We start from the raw sequence: 19,126 nt of genomic DNA on the forward strand, positions 1-19,126 counted from the left end.
CAGTGGGTCACAATCACCAGCCTGCAGGCCAAAATGCTGAGCATCTGCCTGCAGTCTATGGTAGATAAACTGATGATGAAAAAAATCAAGAGGCAGCATCCGCAAGATGTTCCGCAGGTGAGTCAATGGAGCCCTGCAGCAGCCAGGCAGCCAGCTGCCCTCCCTCTTGTCTACATAGATGGGGAGACGGCGCGACCGCTGTATGAGGCACTGCAAAAAGGATAAATAAGTCTTTCCTCAGTCTCAAAGCTGCCCTTGTGTCGCCACCTGCCCTAGCCATACCAAATCCCAGTTGACCATTTAGACTCTATGTGCATAAAAATAAAGGGGTAGCCTCGAGAGTACTTTGCCAGCGAAAAGGCCCCTCCTGGAGGCCGGTGGGATATTACTCCAAGGTCCTTGATGTCGTGGCAAGAGGCTGGCCGAGTTGCTTAAGGGCAAATGAAGCCGCAAAGAGGGCAGCCAAAGAAAGAATCCAAGAAACATTTCTTGTCTTACCCAGAAGAGAGGAGCCCCCACATACTCCCCTTCCGAGTTACAGATGGCGCAAGAACACAGAGTAAGTCCCCGTGGCGACGGATGGATCCAGATAACAGATGGGAGACTGCTCCTACCGCAGACCCTGCAGGGAGCTATCTTAGAACAAGTGCATCACTCTCTTGGACATCCTGGGGCATCAGCTATGATTGACTATTGCAAGAGGCTGTTCGTCTCTCCTGGCCTAACTGTACGTGCCCATCGATTAGCAGCAACATGTGAGGTTTGCCAGAAAATTAATTCCCCCAGGGCACCCCCTCCACCAAAGGGAGGGCGACCATAGGCGTATTATCCTTTCCAGAGGGTGCAGATTGATTTTGCTGAAATGCCACCGTGTGGGGGTTGCAGATACTTGCTTGTAATAGTGTGTCAAATGACAGGGTAAGTAAAAGCATTCCCATGCAGAAACTGTCAAGCTAAAACTGTTGTTGTTAAGTTGCTACAGGAGGTGGTGCCCCGGTTCTCCCTGCCTGAGGTTATAGAGTCCGATCAAGGCTCACACTTCACCTCAGTTATTACACGGGGGCTGGCACAGGCTCTGGGAGTAGAGTGGCACTTACATTGCCCCTGGAGGCCCCAGGCAAGTGGACAAGTTGAAAGAGTCAATCGGAGTCTCAAGGAGACTCTAACCAAGCTCCAGCAAGGGGTAAGACTCACTTGGGTAGAGGCTCTGCCAATAGCTTTGACAAAGCTTCGAAAAATGCCAAGAAAAGACGTAAAGCTGTCCCCCTTTGAGCTAATGTTTAGGTTCTTGCCTCGGGTACACTGCAAAAAGAGGGAGGAAGTCAAGTGGGAGATAGGCAATCAGATGCTAAGAGATCAGTTGACTTCTCTACAGTCTGTTCTTTCACAGCTACGAGCTTATTCCGTTCCGTTCCAGAGATTGTCGTTAGATGCACCTATCCATCTCTTCCAGACAAAAGACGAGGTGTTGCTGAAAAAGTAAAATAAAAAAGCTTTAAAGGAAGGGTGGGAGGGGCCTTATTTGGTGGGACCAACCAGCCACTCGTGTATAAAGCTTGTGGGTTCTAGCAAATGGACACATTGCAGCCGGATAAAGCCATTTAGGCGACCCTTGCTTCCTTCTGTCACCTGGAAAGAACAGGAGGACACGGGCAACGGTCCTCTGCTCCCTGGCACCCCACCGGAAGCTGCCAGGGACACAGGCGAAGAAACTATCCAAGAGCCACAATCGCCTCTTGTTTATAAATCCCAGCAGTTAATTGAAACTGCTCTGTCAAAACAAATGCTCTTGCTTTATTGTGCTGATAGAGAAACCCCGTTTTAAAACGCTTTAAGACATGAGTAAAGACTTAAAGGAGGGAATTGTTAGAAAAAGACTGTCCTCTTATTCTTTGGCTGTCAGCTCTTTGCTAGACCTTTGAGCTATTAGTCATAATTATTGAGCCCACCGGACACATGTCCAGTGGCAGTGTACATCTGTTAAAAAGGGGAAGTCTAGTGAGACAGTCACATAAGCATAATCAGAAATAAACATGTTAACACAGTCGTGCTCTAAGGAGTCAGCTAACGGCTCAGTCAGTTGACATGTTGTGGCTAACAAAAAATTGTAAAGGGGAGGGGGTATAAAAAGACTTATGCTTGCTTAGCTCGGGGTCCAGACTGCTGACTGCTCTGCACCCGTTTTGCAAAACGTTCAATAAAATAGTGTTGGATCCACTGTTGCCTGTCTGGCATCCTTTCTTTCAACCAGAAGCAAGAACTTTTTATCTAACAATGGCTCCCAAAGGGGCAACCGGCAAGAAACCCACGCTGCTTAGGGGAGGGTGGGAGGGAGCTGCGTCGAGCCAGAGAGCTGAGATTGGGAGGGGGGCTGAGTTTAAGGCAACTCAGCCTGCCCCTCCTTACATGGTGGTGCCACTGGGGTGCACCAATCAGAGGCCCCTACGTCTTGTCACCCCACCCGCCCGCAATGCCCCCCCTTTCAGCCAGACAAGCTGGCGTCGGGGTTAGGGCATTTCTCTCTCTCTCTCTCTCTCTCTCTCTCTCTCTCTCTCTCTCTCTCTGTGTGTGTGTGTGTTTATGGTGAAATAGCACAGCAAGTTGCAAGTTCCCATCACAGCAAATGGTGCTTTGGACTCAGGATGCATTCAGATGTGACTTTTTCATATTTCATAGTGAGACATGCCTAAAGAAGTAGAAAAAATAGCCAAAGAAGCCAGTCTTTGTAATGCCTCCCTAATATTTTAGAGTTCCCTCAGAGTGTTAACAAGCATGAGCATAAGGGTGATGTGGTAGGCGTATCCTTGAGCTGTCAAAAACCTTTTGATAAAGTCACCCATGAAAGGTTCCTGCACGGATGTACGAAAGTCACTTACCTTTTCGAAGGGTGACATTCGCAGTGGGGGGGAAGCGCTCTGTACCTCCCCCCGAAATCCTACCCTGGCTGGCTCCGCTCTGCGGCGACTCCACAGAGCTGCTGGCCAGGTGCATCTGCACAGCAGGTCTGTGGACGCAAATGGCGGCTGGCGGAGCGGCCACCATTTGAGTCCCTTCGCTGAGCCGTGATTGTTGTTGTTGTTGTTTATTTGGTCTGTCGCTTCCGACTCTTCGTGACTTCATGGACCAGCCCACGCCAGAGCTTCCTGTTGGCCGTCACCACCCCCTGCTCCCCCAAGGTTGAGTCCATCACCTCCAGAATGTCATCCATCCACCTTGCCCTTGGTCGGCCCCTCTTCCTTTGGCCTTCCACTTTCCCTAGCATCAGCATCTTCTCCAGGGTATCCTGTCTTCTCATTATGTGGTCAAAGTACTTCAGTTTTGCCTCTAATATCCTTCCCTCAAGTGAGCAGTCTGGCTTTATTTCCTGGCGTATGGACTGGTTGGATCTTCTTGCAGTCCAAGGCACTCTCAGTATTTTCCTCCAGCACCACAGTTCAAAAGCATCTATCTTCCTTTGCTCAGCCTTCCTTACGGTCCAGCTCTCGCAGCCATAGGTTACTATGGGGAATACCATTGCTTGAACTATGCGGACCTTTGTTGTCAGTGTGATGTCGCTGCTCTTCATTCTTTTATCAAGATTTGTCATTGCTGTCCTCCCAAGAAGTAAACATCTTCTGATTTCCTGGCTGCAGTCAGCGTCTGCAGTAATCTTTGCGCCTAGAAAGACAAAGTCTGTCCCTGCCTCCACGTTTTCTCCCTCTATTTGCCAGTTATCAATCAAGCTGGTTGCCATAATCTTGTTTTTTTTTTAGGTTTAACTGCAACCCAGCTTTTGCACTTTCTTCTTTCACCTTCGTCATAAGATTCCTCAGCTCCTCCTCGCTTTCAGCCATCAAAGTGGTATCATCTGCATATCAGAGATTGTTAATGTTTCTTCCAGCAATTTTAACTCCAGCCTTGGCTTCATCAAGCCCAGCACATTGCATGATGTGTTCTGCATATAGGTTGAATAGGTAGGGTGAGAGTATACAACCCTGCCGTACTCCTTTCCCAATCTTAAACAAGTCCGTTGATCCATGGTCTGTTCTTACCATTGCTATTTGGTCATTATACAGATTCCTCAGGAGGCAGACAAGATGACTTGGTATCCCCATACCATCAAGAACTTGCCACAATTTGTTATGATCCACACAGTCAAAGGCTTTAGAATAGTCAATAAAACAGAAATAGATGTTTTTCTGAAACTCCCTGGCTTCCTTCATTATCCAGCAGACATTGGCAATTTGGTCTCTAGTTCCTCTGCCTTTCCTAACCCAGCTGTACATCTGGCAATTCTCGTTCCATGAATTGCTGGAGTCTACCTTGCAGGATCTTGAGCATTACCTTACTGGCACGTAGGGATGTACGGAAGGCACTTCCCTGGTCCCGCAGCTTGCTTTGCGGTGGGGCGGAGGCGCTTCAGTTCTCCCCCCGAAGTTCAGGCTGGGGGGGGGAGGCGCCCCACCTCGCCCGGCCAAAATTCAGGCCAGGGAGAAGTGCCCCGTCTCCCCGGCCGCAAAATACAAAAGTGAAAAAAAAAACAAAAAAACACCCGTGATAGGCTTTGGAGTGCACGAAAGTCACTTACCTGGTCTTGCAGCTTTTTGCGGTGGGGGGGAGGCGCTTCGCTGCTCCCCCTGCGAAGTTCAGGCCGGGGGGGGAGGCTTCCTGCCTCGCCCGGCCGAAATTCAGGCCAGGGGGGAGGCTTCCCGCCTCGCCCGGCCGAAATTCAGGCCGGGGAGGAGGCGCCTCGCCTGGCCGCAAAATTAAAAGTTAAAAAACATTCGCCAAAGGTAAGGTAAGTCCCATCCTGGGGGGGGTGCGGGGTGCGGGTGTGTGTGGAGAATTTCTCCCCGAAACTTGTTCGGGGGGCTGAACACGTTGGCGCTCGGCCCCCCGAAGTTTCGGGGAGAAATTCTCCGCCATCCCTAGATAGGCTACGTAATGATTTATGTAGCCTATCACGACTAGATTTCCAAAGTCAGCCATGATAGGCTATGTAAATCGTTACGTAGCCTATCACAGGTGACTTTGAAAAAAAAAAGCGCGTTCCCCTTATTTTCGCCGTAGTCTACGTAAATCTTTATGTAGGCTACCAGGACCAAATAAGGAACGCAAATGGCGGCACCCATGGGTGCCGCCATTTGCGTACGCGCTTTCCCCCCCTTTTTTTCAAAGTCACCTGTGATAGGCTACGTAACGATTTATGTAGCCTATCATGGCTGACTTTGGAAATCTAGCCATGATAGGCTACGTAAATCGTTACGTAGCCTATCACGGGTGTTTTTTTTACTTTATTTTGTAATGGCGGTGGCGGCGGCAGCTGGTCGGAAGACTGGCCGCCACCCCCGCCCCCGACGAACCGCAGCCGAACTCCCGCCGGGACCCGCCACCGAGAAGGACATTTGAGGGAGGTAAGTCCCATCCTGGGAGGGGGGGCGGGGAGGTGGCAGAGAATTTCACCAACAATTTCGGGGGGCCGAATGCGTTGGCATTCGGCCTCCCCAAGATTCGTGGAGAAATTCTCCGCCGTCCCTACGATGTGAAATAAGTGCCACTGTTCGATAGTTTGAGCCATGATAGGCTATGTAAATATCTACGTAGCCTATCACGGCTCAGTGAAGGGACGCAAATGCCGTAGCTGCCACCATTTGCATCCCCACTTTTGCCATGCAAAAGCGGGGATACAAATGGGGGCTGCTACGCCATTTGTATCCCTGCTCTGAGCCGTGATAGGCTACGTAGATACTTATGTAGCCTATCACGGCTTGCCAGGGACGCAAATGGCGGCCGGCGTAGCAGCCGCCATTTGCGGCCGCAGCACGGCAGAGGCTGGAGCCGCCAGAGCTGCAGCCGCTGGAGCTGCAGCCAGGTAGGCTCTGTTTCGTGGGGCTTTCGCGGGGTGGTGGGGCGGGTTGCTCCATTCTGCCATGGATTCCGGGGGGCTGAATTCACTGGAATTCAGCCTCCCTGGGATCTGTGGCAGAATTCTCTAACATCCCTAGGTTCCTGAGCCAACTTAGCAGTCATGGGATAAGAGGACAAGTCCTCTTATGGCTCTGTAACTGGTTAAAGAACAGAAGCAGAGAGTAGGAATAAATGGACCATGCTTACTACCAGTAGTGTAGTGGCAAATTCAGAAGTGCATGTTCTCTTCATGACAGTCACAACCACGTCCCCTTCTAAGATTACACGACCTTGTAAGATATACACCCTTCACCTGGGACCCAAAAACAGTGCAGCTGAGAGCAAGGCAATGGTATTTCAATTGGACGTCTGAGAAAAAATGCAGGGGTGTTAAAAACTTTTTCACTCACTCACTCACTCACTCACTCAAATGCAAACACTTCAGGTTTTCAAAATATGATACTCTATGGAAGCTTCACCCTCACTCAGTGGCAGGGAAAGGAAGGAGACGGCTGGAAGAGCCTGGCCCACAGCAGTAGGCTGGGAGTGGGAGGGACCTGGCTGAGACCTGGCTCTTAAAAAAGTCCTGGGTCTTCGTCCCTGTGAGGCCCCCCACCACTACACCTCTGCTTACAACAGAGGGAAGTAAGAGGGGTCCCCCAGGATTTGTGTTGGGACCAGTGTTTTTGGTCGTGAATGATCTGGAGCTAAAGTTGAGCCCATGTTTCCTGATGACACCACATTATTCAGGGTGGTAAATGTAATATATTGTGAAAACTAAACAAAGGATCTCTCCAAAATGTGGGGAGGAGTATAGTGGTGTCCGACTTTACAGAGGTCAGCCCTATATTTTGGAGAGCTGGCAGAGGACAATCAAAGGTGTCCTCTGTTTGATGAGTTGTCTAGTTCAAGTCTGATTTAAAGTCAAAGAACCATAAGGATGGAGAGCAGCAGGGGCCTTGAAGTTGCCCATCTGCAGTTGGCATCAGGACAGCAGAATGAGTAGGCACACTGGTCACCTAGTCAGTCTTCTCCGCTTTGGGGAGATGTATTGCGTTACTATTTAGGTTATAGTTATTATTTCTAAATTTGCACTTCTACATATTTGTTGTTTATTCGTTCAGTCGCTTCCGACTCTTCGTGACTTCATGGACCAGCCCACGCCAGAGCTTCCTGTCGACCGTCGCCACCCCCTGCTCCCCCAAGGTTGAGTCCATCACCTCCAGAATGTCATCCATCCACCTTGCCCTTGGTCGGCCCCTCTTCCTTTTGCCTTCCACTTTCCCTAGCATCAGCATCTTCTCCAGGGTATCCTGTCTTCATGATGTGGCCAAAGTACTTCAGTTTTGCCTTTAATATCCTTCCCTCAAGTGAGCAGTCTAGCTTTATTTCTGGGAGTATGGACTGGTTTGATCTTCTTGCAGTCCAAGCCACTCTCTGGCACCTCTACATATACATTTACAAATGTTATGGAGCGTGTCCACTTTATGGTAATGCAATCCCTCTCTTTTGGCAATGTGTAAGTAGGGATGCCGTGGGAGCCCAAGAGCGGGGTGGAGTCCGCTCAGCCCCCCAGACCCTGCTCACTGAGCCACCGACACTTACCAGATTCATTCGCTGGGCGCTTGCATGGTCCGCGAGCGCCCAGCGGCTGCCTGTCCCATCTGTGTAAAAACGGCGGCTTGGGCACTTCTGGGAAGTTAATGTTGCATAACTGGTGGCCATAAAAGGGCCATTAATGCAACATTACAGGCATAAATGGACCATTTGTGCCCGTAACATTGTGTAAATGGACCCTTTACAGCCTCCATTTATGCAACATTACTTTTACGGAGAGCTCTGAGCTGCCATTTTTATGCAAAATGGCAGCTTGCTAAGGGGACAGGTGGCCCTGCAGTGCTTGGTGGGCACTCACAGAGCTGTCTAGGGGCTCATGTGGCACGGCGGGCAGAGGCAGCTTGGCGAGCATCCGGCGACCACAGATGGAGGTGAGCCTGTCCACCCCTATGCATAAGTGGCTATCCTAATGGGCAATAAAATGGCAAATGCAGTTCAATGTAAGTGAAAAGTGATGTACACTGCACAACACATCCTAACTGGGGTGGGGTGGGGGTTGGTGGATAGCCCAACGGATGGTTAACCCAGTGTGTGGCAGCTGTGAAAAAGGCAAATTCCATGCTAGGGATCATAGAATCATAGAATAGTAGGGTTGGAAGGGGCCTATAAGACCATCGAGTGCAACTCCTGCTCAGTGCAGGAATCCAAGTCAAAGCATCCCTGACAAGTGGCTGTCCAGCTTCATCTTGAATGCCTCCAGTGTGGGGGAGCCCACCACCTCCCTAGGGAATTGGTTCCATTGTCATATTGCTCTAATAGTTAGGACATTTTTCCTGATGTTCAGCCAGAATCTGGCTTCCTGTCACTTGAGCCCATTATTCCGTGTCTCTGGGATGATGGAGAAGAGATCCTGGTCTTTTGCCTTTTTTTCAGCCACATCACATTGTTGGCTCATATTCAGCTTGTGATCTACAGCAATTCCCAGATCCTTCTCGCTTGTAGTATTGTTGAGCCAAGCATCCCCCATCTTGTAACTGCATTTGGTTTCTTTTTCCTAGGTGCAGAACTTGGCATTTATCCCTATTAAATTTCATTCTGTTGTTTTCTGCCCAGCGCTCCAGCCTATCAAGCTATCATATTACAATCCAGAGAGAGGATTCGCACCTCAATGAGAAGTAGGCCCTAAAAATCAAGGGTATGTAACTTGGTGCCCTGCAGATGTTTTGGACTATAACTCCCCTTATCCTTGGCTCTTAACCAAGCTTGTTGGGGAATATGGCAGTTGTAGTCCGAAGGAAGTGGAGGGCACCAGATTACCTACCCGTGCTATACATACTTCATAGCAAGACAGGTCTGATTAAAGAGCTCCATCTTTAAGAGCGTCCCATTCTTGGTAATTTACAGACCCATTTCAAATACATATTCTAAAAATTGTGGGCCAAACTTCAGCTGTGATTGATATGAATTAACCTCTACTGAAAAACAGATAGAGCATTTTGACACCAGCCCTGTCAGAGTTCCAGCCGCTTCGTTTCATCCTACTAATGATGCTGCCTTCCCAGCCTATGCTCTGAACCTCGGTTCAAAGGCTTCTCTACCAGACTGCCTTGCATCTTTCTCAGTTGCCTCACCAGGAGAAGAGAGCTGAGCAGGAGAGGAAGAACTGTTCTAGAGGACGGTTCATGGGATGGCTCCTGTTGCTAGGCAACCACATCCCCTTTGTCTTTATACGTTGAAAATAATGGCATGGTTTGTGATCCGGAGCTCAACATTGGTAGCTTAAGAGCCACCCAAACCCCTAAAATAAATGCTAAGGGTTATATGCATGTAGTGGAGGCTGGTGGCTCTGAGGTCAGGGATGGTGGTGTGCAAAACAAGGCACCTTGGATAGCTCCTTTAGAGATCTGACTGGTTCTGACTGAAACCCGAAGTGTGTTCTTCCCACTTCATGCGGCAACTGGCAAGAGAGCTTGTGCCAAGGCTAGGGATGTTCTTCACTGCGAATTCTGGTTCTTTCTGTTATTCTTTCTGTTATCAATCACTTCTGGGTGCTCTCGCCTTTGGAGATCAGGGGAGCAGCAAATGGGAAAGAAGGACTATTATCTGGAGGTGCATTTTCCTGGTCTTTGGTGAATTAGTAGGATAGAATCATCCACTGATGTAGTGCTCCATTTAAATGTTTTGCACTTTCATTCATCCTTTTAGGGATTTTATTTTAGATTTTTTTTTTACCTGTTCTAAGCTGCCTTGGCTTGAGGGCGGGGGAGAAACATACGGACTGTTCATACAGAAAGGAGAGCTAAATTTATTCCAAGTGAATAAATATCGCAACTTAACACACACACTTGCTTGAAACACATGCTTTGTTCTGGTAGTAAGGTACCAGAGCACTGAAAATTTGATTTTTGGGGGCTATGTCAAATCAAATCAGTTTATTATTATTAACCAACAAGTTAAAAGATAATTTCAAATACATCGTTTATATAAACTGTCCAATTTAAAATCAAAAGAAGAAATGTCACTAAAAAACAAAAACAAAACACAAGTTAAAATAGCCTCAGTTATAATGTTTAAATGAAAAGACAGAATCTCATATCTAAAGCACAAAATCTCATAAACACAACGTAATATTAATTATAATATAACCTCTGCAAGAATTTGTTATGCTTGATTTATCATAGCTTTCCTACAAGAAATAGCAGATGTGCAGAAATGTGCTACATTATGAGTGACCTGAGAATTCCAGTCAGATAATAAATATTTTAAATAAAATGTGATGTTATTTTTCCCCAGGCAGAAATTGAGGATAGGAGACCAGTTCTCTTATTTATGTAGGCTGAGATCCAAATAACTAGTTTAGACTTGCCCTAAAGTAGAAGTATTGAACCTCTGAGAAACAAATTCAATTTTGGAGAAAGCTCTCAGGGACCACGTTCCAGTGGTGGGCGGGGCCAAAGGAAATGGTGCCAAAATTCCAAATACCACATAGGCCAAAAATACCAAATAGGCCGCAAATACCAAATATGCCAGCATATTTTAGCTTAAGGCCCTTACTGCCTGTAACTAAGCCTTAGGCATTTTGACTTTTTAGAATGGGGAAAAACTGCACAAAAGCTAGGAAGCCACCAAAGGATTGGTAATTGGAAGGGGATGGGGCCAGGGAAGGGGCCTGGTGTTCCGGAGAACCTCAGGGGGCCAGTTTGGGATCCCAGGTGGGCTAGATTTGGTCCATGAGCCTGAGATTTATGTTATGTTATACCTATTATGTATCCTGGGGCGGGGTGTGGAGGTACTGTGGCTTAGTTATTGTTTTGAACCTTGGCAGCTCCTGTAGAGCTGGGGGTAGCCTCAGTGGGTGGAGCTCCTGCTAAGCGGTCACTTCTGTGTGTGCTGAATTAAAGAACAATTTTGTTTGAGGCCTGCTGATTCTTCAGTCATTCCTTCTACTTATACAACAACACCTCTGCCCTAAAGGCTGTGCACTGGAATTTGTGACTTTGATTCCTTTGAAACAATGCCCAAACAATCAAAAATGGCTGTATTGGCCCCAGGAGCATAGCCAAGTCATTTATAGCATTAGAGGGGCCTGGAGATCCATAATGCTTGCTTAAGTTCATTATTGGTGCAATTCCCATGCTAGTAGGCCTCGGAGCATTTTGAGATGAGTCAGAAGGCCAATATCAAGATGCGCCTGGGAAGCAAAGTTTGTTTATCTTAGGTAGCTGTGCTGAGAACCAAACACTTCTAGTCTTTGCTGAGAATGAACGCTAGGGGTGCTTGCTGCTGTTATGCTGCCTTATTGCTAACATGAATTGTATAAAACCTATTGTACCCCATGGCTCTGTGTTCAGAGAAGCTGTCTGATCCAACCATTGGGTACGCCTGTGTGCTGTAAGTTACTCAATAAAGTACTCCTTGTAAGTAAACCTGGGTCTGATTTATCACTATCTTGGCACCTCTAAATTAAGAGGTCGACGCCCACGGTCAGGGCAATACAACTGCCTACGAAGTTCCTCTCGGTTTCAGGAGAGATTTGACATAAAGTGTGCAGAGCTGCTATTTGAGAAACACTAGTCCAAAACTCCTTTGAGCTTAGGGAAACAATCATGTATCTCTTTGGATCCAGACCATAGAACTGTCAGGGTACATGGTGGGCAACTTGGCAGAACGAATACAATTCAAACGATGTATGAGCGAAATGATTGATGTTAGCATTTGAAAGGGGAAAGGGTCAAATAGAGGAGAACCAGCCTTGGTTCCCCATGGGGGCAGGGTGTCTGTGGAATGGTGTGAAAATAGCCTCACTTTCAGAATGAGGGCAGGAAGCATTGACTTCAATGGGGTACCGCAGGGCTCAGTCCTGGGCCCAGTGCTCTTCAATGTTTTTATTAATGACTTGGAGGAGGAGGTGCAGGGAATGCTGATCAAATTTGTGGATGACACAAAATTGGGCAGGATAGCTAATACCCTGGAAGACAGAAACAACATTCAAAGTGATCTTGATAGACTGGAGCGCTGGGCAGGAGAATGACATTTAATAGGGATAAATGCTAAGTTCTGCACCTAGGAAAAAGAAACCAAATGCACAGTTACAAGATGCGGGATACGTGGCTCAACACTACAAGCGGGAAGGATCTTGGAATTGTTGTTGATCACAAGCAGAATATGAGCCAACAATGTGATGTGGCTGCAAAAAAGGCAAATGCCATTTTGGGCTGCATTAATAGAAGCATAGCTTCCAAATCCCGGGAAGTACTAGTTCCCCTCTACTCAGCACTGGTTAGGCCTCATCTGGAGTACTGTGTCCAGTTCTGGGCACCACACTTTAAGAAGGATGCAGACAAACTGGAGAGGGTTCAGAGGAGGGCAACAAAGATGATCAGGGGACTGGAAACAAAGCCCTATGAAGAGAGACTGAAAGAACTGGGCATGTTTAGCCTTGAGAAGAGAAGACTTGAGGGGAGATAGGATAGCACTCTTCAAGTACTTGAAAGGTTGTCACAGAGAAAAAGGCCAGGATCTCTTCTTGATCATCCCAGAGGGCAGGACATGGAATAATGGGCTCAAGTGACAGGAAGCCAGATTCCGGCTGAACATCAGGAAAAACTTCCTGACTGTTAGAGCAATACGCCAATGGAACCAATTCCCTAGGGAGGTGGTGGGCTCTCCCACACTGGAGGCGTGCAAGATGAGGCTGGACAGCCATCTGTCAGGGGTGCTCTGACTTGGATTCCTGCATTGAGCAGGGGGTTGGACTCGATGGCCTTGTAGGCCCCTTTCAACCCTACTATTTTATGATTCTATGATTCACTCTGGTTTGGTTCTGTGATGTTGTCAGATAGCCAAATCTGATGGGCAACGTGGTGCCGTGATGTCATCATGCTAGTGACATGATTCCGATGGGCTGGATTATGCAGCCAATATGAAGAACAACCCACTTTTAAATTTTTTTAAAGAGCTGTGCCAAAAGCATCTGCTAGGAGGAGCAAAGAGCAGGAATGAAATGGAGCAAAAGAGCATAAAAAAGGCAAGACCAGGGGAACATTTGGAGTGGCAACCTGGAGACCAATCGGAGGAGCAAAGCTTTTTTTGCATTGAAAATGTTCATCTATAAACATTTGGCTTAGTACACAAATTCATCGCATGTGTGTAATGGAGGGATGCAAAATCAATTGAGGTACATGTATGTGTGACCCAGGCCAAGGCAGGTAAGCACGCAGCTTGTGCTCAGCTAACGGACCCAACTGTGCTGGCTTCTGAGGCGGTGAGATCCTGAGAGTCAGCATTTGAGATTGGCCTAAGATGCTCTGAGGACATGCTGAGAGTGCAGAAATGTCAAATAGAGTGCTTCTTGCTTTTGAATGCATGCAGCTTTTATATTTAATTTTGAATGTCACTTTGTCTTTCTGAGTTGTTGTTGTTGTTCAGTCGTTCAGTCGTGTCCGACTCTTCGTGACCCCATGGACCATAGCACGCCAGGCCTTCCTGTCCTGCGCTCTCTCCCGGAGCATGCTCAAGTTCATATTCATTGCATCCGTGATGCTATCTAGCCATCTCATCCTCTGCCGTCCCCTTCTCCTTTTGCCTTCAGTCTTTCCCAGCATCAGGGTCTTTTCCAGGGAGTTTTCTCTTCGCATTAGGTGGCCAAAATATTGGAGCTTCAGCTTCATTATCTGTCCTTCCAATGAGCACTCAGGGTTGATTTCCTTTAGGATGGACTGATTTGACCTCCTTGCAGTCCAGGGGACTCGTAAGAGTCTTCTCCAGCACCACAGTTCGAAAGCATCAATTCTTCGGCTTTCTGAGTACTTTCTGTCTTTCTGTCTTTACTCAGTCTTTCTGAGTACTCTTCTGCAAATAACTCAGAAGAGCATATGGCAGCCTTCATCATCATCATCATCTGTAATCATGTTCCCTTTATTTTTTAGATGATAAGAAGTAATGAGTTCAGACCCAGATGTGCTCACATCTAGATGGAAGATTCACCTGGGAGATGCTCCAGAGCACACACAAATCTGTCTGGCACCATTAACTATCTATCTCCCTTTTGACTTTGATACTAAGTAGAGAGGAAAATTACTCTCTTTGTCTTCTAGCCAGTTTGAGAATTTAATAACATTTATATAAATCTTGCCAAGGGAGCTAAGTGCAAAATTGATGCAGTGATGTAAAAGGAGGCAGCCAATAACATTCACTAGAATTGCAAGCTCCCCCACTCCACCAACATAATCTTGCAGAATGGGCTGAGAATATTCTCACCAAAGGTCTGCACCGACCACAAGATTTGGTTCAGAGCCCAGTTTGGTGAGTTGGAAAACAGCCTGATTCAGCTTGGACCAATTTAGAGGCAATCCACTTCAACACTTCTGAATCCAAATCTCGATTCAGAAACCCAAATCTTCATATCTCCCATTAGCTATCATTGAAAATAAACAAATGGCTATAACCTTCTTATGTTTGTCATATTTGTATGAGATTTTCAGACACAGGACTCCCTTACGAGGGGATTATATCTACCATATTTCAGAGAGATGGGTGCAGGTTTTAAGAACATAAGGACATAAGAAGGGCCCTGCTGGATCAGAGCAAGGGTCCATCTAGTCCAGCATTCTGTTCACATAGTGGCTACAGCCTTGGGAGGGGGAATCCAAAATATGCGATAGACCCTGGGATTGCTCTCCCCATATTTTACTACTTTGAATGCTCTTGTTTTTATTGTTTTTAAGTTTTTCTTGTTTTACATTGTTATACACCACCTTGATGTCTTTTTCGCAAATAAGATGGCATATAACTGTTAATATGATGATAATAATAGAATCATAATAATCATAATTTGATGCTTGCATATCTGGATGCAAGCCCACATCCAACTATCCCAGTACAAGTAACAGGCCTGTGAAACATGGAAATTGAGAAGGTTACTATAGACTTCTCCCACCTCTAGCAATAACATTACTCTGAATAAATTAGACTACAATTCTATGCGCACTTACTCAGTTCAATGGGACTGGCTTTGAGTAAATAACATGCATAGGCTTGAGCACATGGTCTGCACCTTCAGGAAGCCGTGTTGGCTGTTCCCTGTGATGGCTTTTTCTTTTGATGTCCCATGCTTTCTTTTTGAAAAGGACCCCCTAATTGATATCAATTAATGTCAAAATGACTAGCTCTTTATTTTCCCACCACATTTCAAAGTCTTTTATGTGCACGGTCAGCGGAGCGTAAGACATTATCTGCCCAAATTCACCCAACCCTAAACATTCTTTGTGTGTATCTGACATAGAAATTCAAGACACAGCCTCAACCAGCCCTGGCAAAGTGGCAAGGAAGGGACTTGGAACACTCTTATGGAGAATTCTCTGCTTACACACACACACACACACACACACACACACACTTTTATTCCTGATGCTATTGATTCAGAGAGAAGACGGCTTGTACTAGCCAGAAACTGTTGCCCTGGTAATCGCTCCTTTTGAGAGGGAACTGCCATTTATGAGCAGTCAAATTAGGGTGGCCACTTAGGAATGGCCAAAAAAGAGACAGTGGTTTGTATAAAATTTGCATATGCGAATTTATATGTATAGATGCCAATTTAGAAATCATAGATCATAGAATCATAGAATAGTAGGTTTGGAAGGGGCCTACAAGACCATCAAGTCCAACCCCCTGCTCAATGCAGGAATCCAAGTCAGAGCATCCCTGACAGATGGCTGTCCAGCCTCGTCTTGAATGCCTCCAGTGTGGGAGAGCCCATCACCTCCCTAGGGAATTGGTTCCATTGTCTCATTGCTCTAACAGTCAGGAAGTTTTTCCTGATGTTCAGCCAGAATCTGTCTTCCTGTCACTTGAGCCCATTATTCCGTGTCCTGCACTCTGGGATGATCGAGAAGAGATCCTGGCCTTCCTGTCTGTGACAACCTTTCACGTCCTTGAAGAGCGCTAATAATCATTGTAATTTAAATAAACATGCAGTACTTCTCACTGCAACATGGAAGACAGTGAACAGGGGACCTGCATGCCTGCCTGTTCAGTCTGATGTCCAGGTGCTAACTGGTGATGGACGACAATTCTTAGGGTTCTTTATCTTTAAACTGGACTTGGAGAGGACAGCCCTTCAAACAGGGTATACCTCTAAACAGTCCTCTGGCAGCCCTTGAAACAGAGGACTGTCATGTGTAAAAGAGGACACAAGGCACCCAAACTCCAATGGATCCTGAGTTGCTGGTCAATTGTGCCTATCAAAAAGCTGAGTGGAGAGCAGAGCCACGCAGGAAGAGCAGCCATCCGTGGAGGTCGGGGACAGTCAGTTCCTCCTGTGAGCCTAGTCTCTAGTCTCCAAGAAAGGCCTCCACATGAGCGATAGCCTGCTCACACACAAAAGCCTCCTCATGAGTCTAGTCATGAGTGAGGAGAGGGAGCCAGGAAATTAGCAAACCTGGAAAGCCACCTATAAAAGGTTAATTAGTGGATTACTTAATTAATTCACAGTACTTATATCCTGCCTGTCTGCTCCAGAGTCTGTTTAGATGCAGAGTGGTACATAAATGGAGATAATAAATAAATACATTGTTCAAGGTGGCTGAAACAAATAATAAAATAGAATGGGAACCAACAAAATATAAGACGATTCAACCAAATTAGAAAGCAAGCAATTAAAAACAGTGGAAGTAAAAAATAGAATAGAGACAGGAGGGTTACATACCAATTATGGCAGGTCCATCCAGCAGAGACGTGGCAAGGAGAGGAAGGAGTAGCATAGGAATAACCCCCCTCCCTGTGGCTGAGGCCAAAGGCGGCCACAATTAGCCAGCCACACTCCTGCCACATCCTCACTCAAGGAGAGTATCAAGCATAAGGAAAACAACAATACTATCTCTGTTCCATGTGGCTGGTGGCATTTTTCTTTTGGAGAGTATTCCTGGTTTACCATCAGGAGTGGGAGGAAGTCAAGGAGCACAGTTAGAGCCAAAAGCCGACCCCAAAAATTGCTCTCTTGTCAGCACCCCATCCTCTCCTGCTGCAAATCCAGATGGCCTTTCCTTTGCCACGATATCTTTCACAATTACTCTGTAATTGTGTCTGGTCCCAGAGTCTGAGGTATTTCTGGGCAGAACTGCTAATCTGTGGAAATGACAAAGGAAGGCACTGGGATCTCTCCTCCCTTCTTTTCAAACATTTTCCTCCTGTCTGAAAACCAGTCAATAAACATAGGAGGAGAATTAGGTGAAACAGCTCTTATTCTTTCTGTTGCTGTACTATAGTCTTAAGAACATAAGAACATAAGGGGAGCACTGCTGGATCAGACCAAGGGTCCGTCTAGTCCAGCATTCTGTTCACACAGTGGCGAACCAGCTGTCGACCAGGAACCCACAAGCAGGACACAAGTGCAACAGCACCCACCCACCCATGTTCCCCAGCAACTAGTATACATAGGCTCACTGCCTCTGGTACCGGAGGTAGCACATAGCCATTGGGGATATAGCCATAGTCTTCCCCAACCTGATGCCTTCCAGATGTGTTGGACTGCAACTCCTATCATTCCCAACCAGCATGGCTCTTGGGAGTTCCAGGAGAACACATCTGGAACACATCTCACCAGGTGGAGCAAGTCTGCTGGACTGCACCGACAGCTAACATCAAGGGCTGCCCTGACCTCTCTGAGCACAGGTTTAGACTGCAAAACGAAGGCCTCAAAATGAAAAAAAAAGTGTCACACAAAAACAGATGTAAAACATTTTTTAAAGGAAAGAATTAAACAGCTGCAGTGCCTTCAGGAAACCCATCTGGCATACTTTATGTAGGACTTTCAGAGGGTCCTACATCAACCAAATTAGAAAGCAAGCAATTAAAAATACTTCACATCCGTTTTCTCAGAAATCAGTGCGGCAGTCTTGCAATGTAGGTCAGTATCCTGTAGCTAGGGATGTTGGAGAAATCTGCAATGGATTCAGATGAATTTGGATTTCTATGAATCTGACGTGTGGATTCTGCAGTGGACTGGCTTTTTCTGGGTCATATGGACCCTGCAGACTGGTTTGTCACTTTTTTTGGGGGGGAATTGGAAGTAATTTGTGCACTTGTGCAAACATGTATTAGTTAACATGAATTAGTGCATTTGCATAAGTGCGCATTAGCTCTAATGTGAATTAGCACAAGTAGAATGAAATTCTGGTTTAAACTTCTGATTCTGTCAATGTGTGAATGACAGATCAAAAGGTACCCAACAATCTGTGAAACCAAAACACAGACAGAATTCATTTAACAAAAATCTGGTCATCCCTACCTGTAACATAAGACGAGAAAGCTACCACCTTTTCAGTGGTGGCCGCCCTGATTATGGAACACTCTTGCCAGTGAGGTTTGCCTGGCACCAGCCTTGTCACCTTTCCAATGCCAGGTTAAGAGTTTCCTCTACTCCCAGGCATATGACAGCACATGATACAATTGTTAATGGGCCCTGGGATTTTTATTGTTGATCGTGCAACATTGTTTTATATTTTTTATGTGCAAATAGTTTCATATTGTACGTTTAAGCATTCACTCTGTGTAAACTACCCAGAGAGCTTTGTCTATTGGGCGGTATAGAAATGTAATAAATTACATGAAAATCTCCCCCAAGTGGGACCTGCAAGAAAATGTGGCAGGGGATCCTGAACTTTTAACTGGGGTGCTCTTGGATCCTTTAAGCTAGAAGGGATTCAAGTGAACCATGACACTCCCCTGTCCGTTCTGAGCATGTTCAGTCCCCATTGGGCTGTTTTGGTTGTACCTGTCTTTTGCGCCCTTAGGGTGTTTTTGTACTTCTGGAAATCTTGGTGGCCCCCTGAGCATGCTGATACCTTCTGAGGCCTGATGGCACCATGCAGCATAGTTGGACAGCTCCCAGTGGCCCAACCCCAACTCCTTTCCTCTGCTGTTCCTCCTCTGCCATTGGTTATTCTGTTGAAGTGCCATACTGGCCTCCTCTCCCTCCCTGCTGTTTGCAGGGAAGTCCCACCCTTCTGTCCGTCCGTCTGTTTGTTGACACTGGACTTTTATAAGGTGGAGGGACAGGATGAGGAAATGGTTCTGGGCCCAATGGCATGGAGAAAGCCCATGGGCATGGCTGTGCTGCTCAGAAACTCCTCTGGGAACCGTAGGTGGGCAGTGCTGTCTCCCCAGCCAGCTGAGAGCATGTGAA

This window comes from Heloderma suspectum, chromosome 3 (assembly GCF_057233095.1).
Source record: "Heloderma suspectum isolate Gila_16-S chromosome 3, 16-S_ref, whole genome shotgun sequence".
NCBI lineage: Eukaryota > Metazoa > Chordata > Lepidosauria > Squamata > Helodermatidae > Heloderma > Heloderma suspectum.